The 14,799-nt window shown below is 38.1% G+C and overlaps 1 protein-coding gene across 1 annotated transcript in view; it reads right to left on the reverse strand.

Annotated features, from left to right (window-relative positions):
- The window catches only part of SLCO1A2 (solute carrier organic anion transporter family member 1A2), a 146,828-nt gene extending 144,498 nt beyond the window's left edge, over nucleotides 1–2,330 (reverse strand). The window contains exons 1-2 of the mRNA XM_081310325.1: nucleotides 2,222–2,330; nucleotides 946–1,013 (exon numbers count right to left, since the gene is read on the reverse strand). The gene's annotated coding sequence lies outside the window, so the exon portion shown is untranslated. The remainder of the gene's footprint in view (nucleotides 1–945; nucleotides 1,014–2,221) is intronic.
- Nucleotides 2,331–14,799: the final 12,469 nt, after the last annotated feature.

A 14,799-nucleotide genomic window follows, 5' to 3' on the forward strand; every position in this document is an offset into this window, starting at 1 on the left:
ATACCATAGATGTCAAAACATGGGTACAACAAACACAGTAAATCATCTCCTCCCCCAAAATATTGTTTCAATTCACATTTCTATTATTTGTTCCCTCGGTAGAAATAGTATTGGGGTAGATACTTTTTTAGATTATAATTCCTCAAACCTAAGAACAGAGCCAGCTTCATGGGTGTGTAACCTATGCAGTCACCAGCACCGTGGGTTCAGCAAGGTCCTCATGATTAGAAGGACCCTGTGCTTTTGTTTAATAGTATGCTATTCCTATCCGAAATTTGAACAAGGGATCCCACATTTTCAATATGCACTGGAAAGATTCATCACAGATATGAAAGAATAAACCAAAAAATGATGTCATTGGATTTGAGAAATAAGAGATCCAAATTGAGTGAAACTGTATAAATATCAAATACTGATTTAATCAAAATTATACTAGACATCATTGGAATACATCAAAAGAAGTTCTGTGTGTGTTTTTATGTGTACATGAAAGTCGCATCTTCCATAGAAGGAAGGAAATTAAAAAAAGAAGGCCATCTAATTTTGGGGGGTCTTTTTGTTGTTGTTGTTATATCAGCAGAAATTGTGAAAAATGTTGAAATAGTTGACTCATATGAAGAGGAATTTGGAAAGTGGAAACAGTGTTATTTTGATTGTAAGTCTTATAAAATTATTTGATTATTTGTATGTGTATGATTTATAAAAAGTAAATTTAAAACAACAGGATACATAAAAAACTATATGGCATTAATATACTCAATGACAAAAAATATGTGGAAGAAGGATTCAGAGGATATCAAAAAGATAAATTATGCTACATTTCTTAAACTCTTTGAAAAGATGATGGAAACACTGACAAATTGTAGGCATTATTAGAAAAGTAGAATGAATATATGTATTAAAATATAAGGGTAATCAATCAACTTACAGAAATAGAACACTGACCTTTGCTTCCAGCATTAGATCAGAGGAAAGCATGGTGAGAGCCTCTCCCACTAAAGAACACAGAGTTTCTGGAAAGAAAAAAAATGTTTTTAAATGTGAGTCCATCCCATTTATTGATTCTTGGTTTTAATTCTTGTGCTATAGGAGTCTTACTAAGGAAGTTGGGGCCTAATCCCACATGATGAAGATTAGGGCCTATTTTTTCTTCTATGAGATGCGGAGTCTCTGGTTTAATTCCTAGGAAGAGAAACGCAAATCAAAACTATTCTAAGTTATCATCTCACTCCAGTCAGAATGGCAGCTATTATGAAGTCAGACGAGAATAAATGTTGGCGAGGATGTGGGGGAAAAGGTACACTAATGCATTGCTGGTGGGACTGCAAATTTGTTGCAGCCAATATGGAAAGCAGTATGGAAATTCCTTGGAAAACTGGGAATGGAATCACCATTTGACCCAGCTTTCCCTCTCTTCGGCCTATACCCAATTAAAAACAGCATACTATAGGGACACAGCCACATCAATGTTTATAGCAGCACAATTAACAATAGCTAAACTGTGGAACCAACCTAGATGCCCTTCAATAGAGGAATGGATAAAAAATGTGGCATATATACACAATGAAATGTTACTCAGCAATAAAAGCAATAAATAAATGGAGTTGGAGAAGATAATGCTAAGTGAAGTTAGCCAATCCCAAAAAGATAAATGCCGAATGTTTTCTCTGATATAAGGTGTCTGACTCATAGTGGGGTAGGGAAGGGGAGCATGGGAGAAACAGATGAACTCTAGATAGGGCAGAGGGGTGGGAGGGGAAGAAAAGGGGCAGGGGGTTAGCAATGATGGTGGAACGTGGTGGACATCATTATCCAAAATACATGTATGAAGTCTTGAATTAGTGTGAACATACTTTATATGCAAACAGAAATAGAAAAAAATGTGCTCTATATGTGTAATAAGAATTGTGATGCATTCCACTGTCATGTATTTAAAAAATAAAATCAATTTTAAAAAAAAAAAGAAAAAAAATGTTTTTTAAACACAGCATGAGTCTCCACAGAGGGAGGGGAGGTCTACAACTTGATGTTCCATTCCCATGCCCACACTGCACCTGGATTGCTTAAAAGATGAAACGAGAAATATTAGTATGTAGACACTATACCTTAGGCCAGAAACAGCAGAGGGAAGCTTACCTGAGACTTACATAGAGCCAAAACTTTAGAGGAAGTTTCCAAGTCAGTGCCCCTGAGTATCAACAGAAGCAGAAGGAATTCTTACCTGGAGAAAAATGTTCCTCAGTTCAGGTACATGATTAAGATAAAATGATTGGGGCTGGGGTTGTGGCTCAGCAGTAGAGTGCTCATCTAGCACATCCAAGGTTCGATCCTCAGCACCACATAAAAATAAATAAAAGTATTGTGTCAAATTACAACAAAGAAATAGATATTTTTAAAAAATATCAAATGGTTGGCTCCATAAACGATGGAAAGACAAATCCTTTCAGTGGGAATCAGAAAAAAATAACAAGCAGAAGCAGACTACTGAGAACTGTACATACTGGAAAATTAATTCAAGGAATATACAACAGTCATGTATAAAAATCTGAAGATATAAAAGTGTTTCCACTACTATAATGATGATCTAGAGTAGGAAATTAGTAAAGTATAGCCTGTGGGCCAAATTTGGCTCATGACCTGTTTTTTGTGTGGCTTGTAAGCCAAGAGTATTTTTTTTTATTTTTAAATGACTGGAAAAAAATGTTTTAAGAATAACATTCAGTAGCACATAAAAATCACAGGAGATTTGATATGCTAAAGCTCTGGGAATTTAAGTAGATATACTTTTCCCAGTTCTTCCTATTAAGCATAACTAATAACCCAAGATATATAACAACAAAAAATACTGAAAGGTAGAGAAAAGAAAGTAGGCCAGCTATGGACTTTTGGACCCTAGCAATGACATGGTGGTTAATTTTCTAGTTTTCTTAGTTTTGTTTATTTGTCTTATATATCCAAGACTTTATGTGTACAAAGTCAGCAAATCAGAAGCAACAATGCACACAGAACAGAGAGGGGGAGGATTGGGAGAGAGAGAGAACACCTTTGTTCTCTTTAGCTTAAGGATCCAGAAAGGGGCAGCCTAGCCAAACAGGAAACTTTTAGATAGTAACTACTCTACTCCAGATAAATTCCAGAGAAAAAATTGTGGTCCCATACCCATTCATGCCAATAAAGGTAGAGTAAGGACGTAGACTTACACCATTGAGAGGCTATAATAAGGTGCCCCAACATCCTCACTGGGGTGATATCAAAGAGGATAAAGTTGGAACCAGGATTTTCAACCTTGCAAGCTTGTATGAACCCCCATGCACCCACCACAATATCAGTAGTGTCAGTAGACATTACATGGAAAATCTAAACATCCTCCTAAACCAAGAATAATGAGGTGCCTCTTCCTTTCCCTACTAAGTAGTATCAAAAGAAACACAGTCGAGAATCAGGACTTTCACCATCTCCCAGGAGTACGGAGACAATCTCTACTGAGGAAGCCATTTGGGGAGGCAGAACACTCATCCTCTCCCAACAGTAAAGAGGAGTCCCCAATTTCATTCCAGCTACCAGTGAAGGCCATGTGGTAGGCCTGGACTTCCACCTTCACCTGGCAAGCAAGATGTGGCACTATCTTTTCTTCTTCTGAAGAGACATCAAAGAAAACTGGCTAAAACAGGTTTAACTATCAATGCTCAATTGAATCTCCAGATCATATGCCAACTGAAAAGTTCAACTCCAAAAGGTTACTTGTTGTCTGATTACATTTATATAACATTCTTTAAAGGACAGAGTTACAGAAATGGAGAACAGATTAGTAGTTACCAGGGAGATTAGGAGGGGACAGGACTGGGAGAGAAATGGGTGTAGCTATAAAACAGAAACATGAGGAGTTCCTTATGATGGTTAAAATGATTTGCACCTTGCAAGTAAGATGTCAATATTTTTTTGTGATATTTCACTGCAGTTTTTCAAGATGTTATCATGGAGGGAAACTGGGTAATACTACATGGATTTTTCTATATTATTTCTTATAAATTCATGGGAATTTTTTTAATCATCTCAATATAGAAAGCTTAAAATCCAAAAAGCATGAAACAGTTATGTGAAATTCAAATTTCAAAATCCACAATAAAATAATTTCAGAACACAGCCATGCTAATTCATTTACTTATTGTCCATGGCTACTTTCATGCTTCAATGACAGAGTTGGATAATTATGAAAATTACAATATAGTCTTCAAAATAAAAAAAAAATATTTACTTTTAGGGTCTTAATAAGAAAAGTTTGCTTACCCAGATAAAATAAGACCAAAATTCACACTTCAAGTGTAAAAAACACTGATCCACACAAAAGCATACACATTTACATATATACATACATACACATATATTTAAGCATGAGCAATTTACTGCCTAAAATCCATCTGAAAACAAAGGAAATATAATTCTAGCATTCATTGTTTGTTTTTTGTTTTGTTTTGTTTTTTGTCCAGAAGACACTTTCTAGGATAAACAATCACAAACCTGATTCATTTCTGTGTATTGTAGATACAAAATCCTGACTAGAGTGAATTCAAGAAAAAAGAAGAAACATTTCTATAAAAGGGAATGAAATGTACTTTTAAAGGCCACTAGTGACTAGGGTGACCTTTTGTTGAGTTTTGCCCAGGATAGTTATGGCTTATGCCTATTGTCCTGACATCATATTTAATACCTCTATTTCTGTTTCAAAAAGGTCAAGAGTAGAAGATAAGTTAAATGGTCAACCTGGCAATGACTTCTCCATTACTAAATCCAGTAGACATGTCTCAGTTTTATCCTATTAGACTTATCAATAGCATTTGACAGTCTATCATTCCCTTCCACTAGAAATTCTTCAATGCTGGGATTCCAAGATGGTGTATTCTCTTGTTTCTCTCCTACCTTACTGGTCACGTTTTACAGAATCTTTTGGTAAACTCTTCTCTTTTACATGATCTTTTAACACTGGAAAACTGGTTTACTTCTTAGCCCTCTTCTCTACTCCATCTAAACTTACTGCCTTGGTGATTTCATTCAGTCTAATGATTTTTAAATAGCACCTATAGGTGGACGATACCCAAATAGAAATATCAAGCCCAGACATTACTACTGAACTTCGGATATACACCTTACTTAACACTTGCAATGGATCTCTAATGGACATATAAAACTTAACATAAAAAACAGAACTGATATCCCCCTTCTTTCATCTCCAAAGGAAGGAAAAGAGTAAGGAAGGAAGAAGGGAAAAAGGAGGGAGGGAGTAAGCAAGGGAAAAATGACAATAGGCCCTGTTACATCTTTAGGTTTCTCCATGTCAGTGAAAAGAATGGCATTCTTCTGGTTACACAAGCCAAAAACTTTGGAACAATATTTCCTTTTGCTCTTGACATTTCTCTCTCATCATGCAATGCTGCTTTTACCCAGAGGACATTTTTACCAGAGGTAAACAATTATAAGACATATCCATTTCCATGGCTTGTGGGGGAAAAGCCTGAATGGAATGAATTTAAGAGTGTAGGAAAGTAAAAATTGTTATCCAAAAGGGAAAAAGACTCTTTTCAAGGTCACAAATGAATATTATCTTATGTCCCATTTTTTTCCAGAATAGTTTTGGTTTATGTCTCTTATTTTGGCATAAGCTTACCTTTTCAGTTTTAGAATTATCTGGTATAAATAATAATTATATTGCCAGTCTCTTCAAATCCTATTGATTCTTCCTCCAAAACAGATTCAGAATTTAAATATTTGTCACTGGTGCAAGCCGACACGTCTTATCTGCTGCATTTTATCTCTGTTGACCTTGCCTTCAGAACATATCTTTCTGCTCACAGCCCTCCAAAGACTCTGTGTTTCACTAAATAAACGCCAAAGCTCTTACACAGTCTGAAAAGCTCTACTTAATCTGTGCACCCTTCCCTGATCCTCTTTCACCTCTTATGGTACTTTGTTCCCCCTCATGTAGTCTGTTCCAACCAGACTGGCTTCCTCCATGCCACATGGTTTTGGGGCCTTTGCACTTTTTCCCATCAATCTGCTTAAGACCCACAGTCCATAAAGCTCTTATGGTTGAGATGTGAAATGAATCCCAAAAGCGCACATATGAGACAGTGCAGAAATATTCAGAAGTCAAATGATCAGATTATGAGTGGTATAACCTGATCAGTGAATAATTTGAAAGTACTACTGTACTACTGGGTGGCAACAACTGGCAGGTGGGATATGTCTAGAGGAAATAGGTCACTGACGGCATGCCTTTGGGATTTATATTTTGTCCCTGATGCCTCGATCTCTCTGTCTCTCTGCTTTCTGGCTGCCATGAGATGAACAACATTCTCCACCACACCTTTCCACCATGATATTCTGTCTCACCTCAGGCCCACAGCAATAGAATTAGCTGATCATGGACTAAACCTCTGAAATTGTGAGCACAAAATACACTTTTCCTCCTCTGGGTTGTTCTGGTGGAGTGTTTTGGTCACAGAGATGAAAAGCGAACACAAAAACTCTGTATATATGTATGTATGATTCTTTCCCTGCATCAGCAGAAATATCTGTTTTATTCACAGCTATATCCCAAGTGGCCAGACCAATTTCTAGTGTATAACAAGTGCATATATTTGTTAAATGGATAAATAATAAAAGATAAGAATTTAAAGACTTTCAAATGACTTTAGAATGATTATATTGACTTGCATTTGCATAACCCAAATATAGTTATCTTAATTCATTCTATTCAATGTTTTCTTTACAGAAATAATATATGCTTAGTGAGCATATTTGCTTAATTTGGGTTAATACAAATTCCTAGGAAACTGAAGAAATATATCCAGACTAGGAAGTTTACCATATTAAGCTTTAAATAGAAATCCATGCAATTAGTAATAAAACAATGCCATTGCCTTGGAAACTGTTACACTTTCATAACTACTTGATATCTCAATCAGATATATACATCTAGATAGAGATACACGTATAGATATACACAGGTATTAATTATAAGTTAGTCTACACAGTGGCAGACTTCATGCTCACTGTTAAAATTCTTAATACAGGCGATCCAACATGGCCGCCGACGAGGAAGCAGCGATTTCAATGTCTCCACATTAACGGGATCAGAAAGACCCTTTGGAACAGTGGCAGTCTACCTACTGAGGAACTTCTAGCAAAATTCCGTGAAGAGGGGTCCTGCCGGGAATTGGTAGGTTTATTAGAAGTGTCAGTTTGTGGCTGCCGGGACTCGGGGCCTGGGGACTGCGGTACTTGCCGGAGAGGGGCTGTCGCCTCCCCGGCCCCGGGCGCCGCTGGAGCCGCGAGCCGGAGAGACACAGAGCTGGCTGCGGTGCGGCTACAAGCCGGGAACGCCGGGGCAGAGAGAGCGACCGGGGCAGCGCTGGCTGTGGAGGCCGCGGCGGAGTGAGGCGCGGGAGCCCGAGGCTGAGACACACCGGAGGGAGCAGAGCAAGCACCCCGCCATCATCCCGAAATAGCGAGAAGAGGAAGATGGCGGCGGGAAGTGAGTAAGCCTCTCCGTGCTACGCGCCCCGCGCCACCGCATCTGAAAAGCTGAGACTGACAGCTGCGACTCAGCATTAATCCATCCGGCTGAGGCGGCTGGTCAGCCCTTCCCATCCTACGGAGGTGGATGCCTGCCGAGCCTTCGTGGGTAGTGGCCGCAGGTTCCAGGCGGGGCTTGGGAGAGACAGTGGGGACCCGCCCGTTGCGTTGGTCGCCCGGCAGGGGGAGGCGAACTGTCGCCGTTTGCGGGGGACACCACTGTGGCGGAGGGCTGGCGTCGCAGGACTGCGGCGGAGGAGATAACTTCATTGAAGCCTGCTGCTACAGGTGTGTGGTCCCCTGGATTTCCCTCTCCACGCATCGGGGAAACCTTAAGGGCCCCTCCCAGCTCTCCCGTGAGTGCTACAGCCAGCCCGAGGGAGTCAGAGGTGGTGTGGGACTGCCGCTCCCGCCAGGGCTGACTGCTGAGGTCTCTTGCAACAGCTACGGGGGAGTGGCTACCGGAGGGCAAGTAAAATTCGCTGAGGATTCTCAGCCCCAAGCTCTACAAACTTAGGGTCTGAGGGAATGGCAATCTGGAGGAGTGAGCCCAGTCGTTCATGAAAACAGGGCTCCCGGGAGCAGCAGACCTGGCCTGTAGCCAGTATTGTGGTGAGAGGGTCCTGGCTAGAGGAAAAGTGGAAGTGATTGGACACAAGAGGAGGCCCTAGGCAGTCAGGATTGGAGACTCGCCCAGTCTGGGAGGAGCTGCTGCACAGTGATTGGTTCCCGTGTACTGACAGGAGAGACTTGACCTGGTGGGCACAGCGCCACCTAGTGGAAGAGAAGTTAATCAAACTCTAAGACGGCATTTATTGGTTTTTTTTTCTTTTTTTCTTTTTTTTTCTTCTTCTTTCTCTTCTAATTTTAATTTTATTTTTTTTAATTATTATTATTATTTTTTAAATTTTTTTTCTTTTTTTAGTTCCTATTTCTTTCTTCTTTTGTCTTTTCATTTTTCTTATGCCCCCTTCCTTGAATTCTACCTGCCTACTCTCATTCTCTTTAGTGACTTCTTCCCTTCCCTTCTAATACCTTTCCTCCCAAGCATCAAATAAATTTATAGGAATAAACAGTAACTCAGCAGTCAAACAGAACAAGAAGCAACATGAGCAGCTTCAAGAAGCAAGGAAGAAAAGGAGTACAAACAATGCAGGACAGCCTAAATATTCAGGAGGACCTAGACTCATCAGAAAAATGGTCATATAAAGACCTCAAGGAACACCTTAGACAGATGGAATGGAACCTTAAAGAGGATACAAGACAGCAAATTCAAGCAGCAAAAGAACACATTGAGAATGAATTACATAAACAGCTAAAAGAAGAAGTTAAGCATCTTTATCAGGAGATAGAGATTATAAAAAATAATCAAACAATAATTCTAGAAATGAAGGAAACGATAAACCAAATTAAAAACTCAATTGAGAGTATCACTAACAGAGTGGAGCAAGTAGAAACCAGAACATCAGATAATGAAGAAAAAATATACCATCTGGAAGAGTCTAGCCAACTCAGAAAGGCTGGTAAAAAATCACGAGAAAAACATCCAAGAGTTATGGGATAACATGAAGAAACCAAACTTACGAGTCATCGGGATAGAAGAAGGTACAGAGATTCAAACCAAGGGAATGAGAAACCGGCTGAATGAAATAATTACAGAAAACTTTCCAGAAATAAAAAAGGAAACAGATATACAAATTGAAGATGCATACAGGACACCGAGCACACAAAATCACAGTAGACCAACGCCAAGACACATTGTTATGAAGATATCCAATATACAGAACAAAGAGAAAATATTAAAAGCTACAAGAGAAAGGAGACAGATTACATTTAGGGGTAAACCAATACGGTTAACAACGGATTTTTTCATCACAGACACTGAAAGCAAGAAGGTCATGGAACAATGTATTTCAAACACTGAAAGACAATGGATGCCAACCAAGAATTCTGTATCCAGCAAAATTAAGCTTCAGGTATGACAACGAAATAAAGATCTTTCATGATAAACAAAAGTTAAAAGAATTTGCAGCCAGAAAACCAGCATTGCAAAGCATTTTGAGCAAAACACTACACGAGGAAGAAATGAAAAACAATAACCAAAACCATCAGTGGGAAGTGCCTCAGTAAAGACAGAGGGTGAGGGGAAAGATAATCATGGAGAAACAAACTAAACTTTTTTTTTAAAAAAAAGGATAAACAATCAAACATGGATGGAAGTTCAAACCATATATCAATAGTAACTCTGAATGTTAATGGCCTAAACTCTCCAAGAAAGCGACATAGGCTGGTATCATGGATTAAGAAAACAAATCCAACAATATGCTGCCTCCAGGAGACACATCTGATTGGAAAAGGCATACACAGGCTGAAGGTGAAAGGATGGGAAAAAATATACCACGCACACAGTTCTCGTAAGCAAGCAGGAGTGGCCATCCTCATATCGAATAAAATCGACTTCAAGACTAAGTTAATCAAAAGGGATAAAGAAGGTCATTATATACTGTTAAAAGGAACCATTCACCAACAAGACATAACAATTATCAATACTTATGCACCAAACAATGGTGCTGCGACATTCATAAAACAAATTCTCCTCAAGTTCAAGAATCAAATAGACCACAACACAATAATTATGGGTGACTTCAACACACCTCTCTCACCATTGGACAGATCCTCCAAACAAAAATTGAATAAAGAAACTATAGAACTCAATATCACAATCAATAACCTAGACTTAACTAACATATATAGAATATATCAACCATCATCAAATGGATATACTTTTTTCTCAGCAGCACATGGATCCTTCTCAAAAATAGACCATATATTATGCCATAGGGCAACCCTCAGTAAATATAAAGGGGTGGAGATAATACCATGCATTTTATCTGATCATAATGGAATGAAACTGGAAATCAATGATAAAAGAAGGAAGGAAAAATCCTACATCACATGGAAAATGAACAATATGTTACTGAATGATCAATGGGTTACAGAAGACATAAAGGAGGAAATCAAAAAATTCTTAGAGATAAATGAAAATACAGACACAACATATCGGAATGTATGGGACACAATGAAAGCAGTTTTAAGAGGAAAATTCATCGCCTGGTGGTCATTCCTCAAAAAAAAAAAAAAAAAAAAAAACAACAAATAAATGAGCTCACACTTCATCTCAAAGCCCTAGAAAAGGAAGAGCAAAACAACAGCAAATGTAGCAGAAGGCAAGAAATAATTAAAATCAGAGCGGAAATCAATGAAATTGAAACAAAAGAAACTATTGAAAAAATTAACAAAACTAAAAGTTGGTTCTTCGAAAAAATAAATAAGATCGACAGACCTTTAGCCATGCTAACGAAGAGAAGAAGAGAGAGAACTCAAATTACTAACATACGGGATGAAAAAGGCAATATCACAACAGATGCTACAGAAATACAGAAGACAATTAGAAATTATTTTGAAAACCTATATTCCAACAAAATAGAAGATAGTGAAGACATCGATAAATTTCTTAAGTCATATGATTTACCCAGACTGAGTAAGGAGGATACACACAATTTGAACAGACCAATATCAATGGATGAAATTGAAGAAGCCATCAAAAGACTACCAACAAAGAAAAGCCCAGGACCGGATGCGTATACAGCGGAGTTTTACAAAACCTTTAAAGAAGAATTAATACCAATACTTTTCAAGTTATTTCAGGAAATAAAAAAAGAGGGAGCTCTTCCAAATTCATTCTATGAAGCCAACATCACCCTGATTCCGAAACCAGACAAAGACACCTCAAAGAAAGAAAACTACAGACCAATATCTCTAATGAACCTAGATGCAAAAATCCTCAATAAAATCCTGGTGAATCGAATACAAAAACACATCAAAAAAATTGTGCACCATGATTAAGTAGGATTCATCCCTGGGATGCAAGGATGGTTCAACATACGGAAATCAATAAATGTTATTCACCACATCAATAGACTTAAAGATAAGAACCATATGATCATCTCGATAGATGCAAGAAAGCATTTGACAAAGTACAGCATCCCTTTATGTTCAAAACATTAGAAAAATTAGGGATAACAGGAACTTACCTTGACATTGTAAAAGCTATCTATGCTAAGCCTCAGGCTAGCATCATTCTGAATGGACAAAAGTTGAAGGCATTCCCTCTAAAATCCGGAACAAGACAGGGATGCCCTCTATCTCCACTTCTATTCAATATAGTTCTTGAAACACTGGCCAGAGCAATTAGACAGACGAAAGAAATTAAAGGCATAAAAATTGGAAAAGAAGAACTTAAATTATCACTATTTGCAGATGACATGATTCTATACCTAGAAGACCCAAAAGGGTCTACAAAGAAACTACTAGAACTAATAAATGAATTCAGCAAAGTGGCAGGATATAAAATCAACACGCATAAATCAAAGGCATTTCTGTATATCAGCGACAAAACTTCTGAAACGGAAATGAGGAAAAACACTCCATTCACAATATCCTCAAAAAAAAATAAAATACTTGGGAATTAACCTAACAAAAGAGGTGAAAGATTTATATAATGAAAACTACAGAACCCTAAAGAGAGAAGTTGATGAAGATCTTAGAAGATGGAAAAACATACCCTGTTCATGGATAGGCAGAACTAACATCATCAAAATGGCGATATTACCAAAAGTTCTCTATAGGTTTAATGCAATGCCAATCAAAATCCCAACGGCATATCTTGTAGAAATTGATAAAGCAATCATGAAATTCATATGGAAAAATAAAAGACCCAGAATAGCAGAAGCAATTCTAAACAGGAAGTGTGAATCAGGTGGTATAGCGATACCAGATTTCAAACTATATTACAGAGCAATAGTGACAAAAACAGCATGGTACTGGTACCAAAACAGGCGGGTGGACCAATGGTTTAGAATAGAGGACACAGAGACTAATCCACAAAGTTACAACTATCTTATATTTGATAAAGGGGCTAAAAGCATGCAATGGAGGAAGGATAGCATCTTCAACAAATGGTGTTGGGAAAACTGGAAATCCATATGCAACAAAATGAAACTGAATCCCTTTCTCTCGCCATGCACAAGTTAACTCAAAATGGATCAAGGAGCTTGATATCAAACCAGAGACTCTGCGTCTGATAGAAGAAAAAGTTGGCTCCGATCTACAGATTGTGGGGTCGGGCTCCAAATTCCTTAATAGGACACCCATAGCACAAGAGTTAACAACAAGAATCAACAAATGGGACTTAATTAAACTTAAAAGTTTTTTCTCAGCAAGAGAAACAATAAGAGAGGTAAATAGGGAGCCTACATCCTGGGAACAAATTTTTACTCCTCACACTTCAGATAGAGCCCTAATATCCAGAGTATACAAAGAACTCAAAAAATTAGACAATAAGATAACAAATAACCCAATCAACAAATGGGCCAAGGACCTGAACAGACACTTCTCAGAGGAGGATATACAATCAATCAACAAGTACATGAAAAAATGCTCACCATCTCTAGCAGTCAGAGAAATGCAAATCAAAACCACCCTAAGATACCATCTCACTCCAGTAAGATTGGCAGCCACTATGAAGTCAAACAACAACAAGTGCTGGCGAGGATATGGAGAAAAGGGTACTCTTGTACATTGCTGGTGGGACTGCAAGCGGGTGCAGCCAATTTGGAAAGCAGTTTGGAGATTCCTGGGAAAGTTGGGAATGGAACCACCATTTGACCCTGCTATTGCCCTTCTCAGACTATTCCCTGAAGACCTTAAAAGAGCATGCTACAGGGATACTGCCACATCGATGTTCATAGCAGCACAATTCACAATTGCTAGACTGTGGAACCAACCAAGATGCCCCTCAATAGATGAATGGATAAAAAAAATGTGGCATCTATACACAATGGAGTACTATGCAGCAATAAAAAATGACAAAATCATAGAATTTGCAGGGAAATGGACGGCATTAGAGCAGATTATGCTTAGTGAAGCTAGCCATTCCCTAAAAAACAAATACCAAATGTCTTCTTTGATATAATGAGAGCAAATATGAACAGAGCAGGGAGGAAGAGTAGGAAGAAAAGAGTAACATTAATCAGTCACATGAGATGGGAGGGAAAGGGAGAGATGAGGAAAATTGCATGGAAATGAAGGGAGACCCTCATTGCTATACAAAATTACATATAAGAGGTTGTGAGGGGAATGGGAAAATAAACAAGGAGAGAAATGAATTACAGTAGATGGGGTAGAGAGAGAAGAAGGGAGGGGATGGAGGGGGATAGTAGGGGATAGGAAAGGTAGCAGAATACAACAATTACTAATAGGGCAGTATGTAAAATTGTGGATGTGTAACCGACGTGATTCTGCAATCTGCATTTGGGGTAAAATTGGGGGTTCATAACCCGCTTCAATCTAATGTATGAAGTATGATATGTCAAGAGCTTTGTAAAGTTGTGAACAACCAATAAAAAATAAATAAATAAATAAAATAAAATAAAATTCTTAATACAGGAATGGTGGCAAATTAGAATCTATGTCTAACAGAATATGTCATATTCTTCCACAATGCAAGCACACCAAAAGATTAATATGGACTGTATTTGTAGGAGCAATTAACATGAATTGATAGAAGCATGATCAGGTAATGGTGTAAGGAAATCAAATTGTCACCAAGGTTGCCAAATAGTAAATTGCATCATACTTACAGCAAAATTTGCAGATAAATCATACTGAAAATAGAAGAATAAATCATTGAACTCTTTTGAACTAAAAGCATTTTTTGGCTTTGCAAATAATGCAAATGTTATCTTCATTTTTTATATACTTTAAAATAGTACATGAAAGGAAAAGCTGAGAGGAGCAATAGGAATAAATATGGCTTAATCAAATGAATATGTCCTTAGGGATGCTGTGTTAGTCAGCTTTTCATTGCTGTGACCAAAATATCCAACAATAAAAGGGACACTGTGTTAGTCAACTTTTTATTGCTGTGACCAAAATACCTGACAAGAACAACTTAGAGTAGGAAAAGTTTATTTTGGACTCATGGTTTCAGAGGTGTAGTCCATGGTTTGCCCACTCCATTGCTCTGAACTTGAGGTAAGGGCACAGCAGAGGAAATCTGCTCTTCTTGTGGTGTCTGTGAAGCAGAGAGAAGGGGCCATGGACAGATAAGGTTCAGGCCACATCTCCAGTGACCTAATTTCTCCACCCATGCCCCACCTGCCTACA

Source organism: Spermophilus citellus, assembly GCF_964194105.1.
Source record: "Spermophilus citellus genome assembly, chromosome: 10".
In the NCBI taxonomy this organism is placed as follows: Eukaryota; Metazoa; Chordata; class Mammalia; order Rodentia; family Sciuridae; genus Spermophilus; species Spermophilus citellus.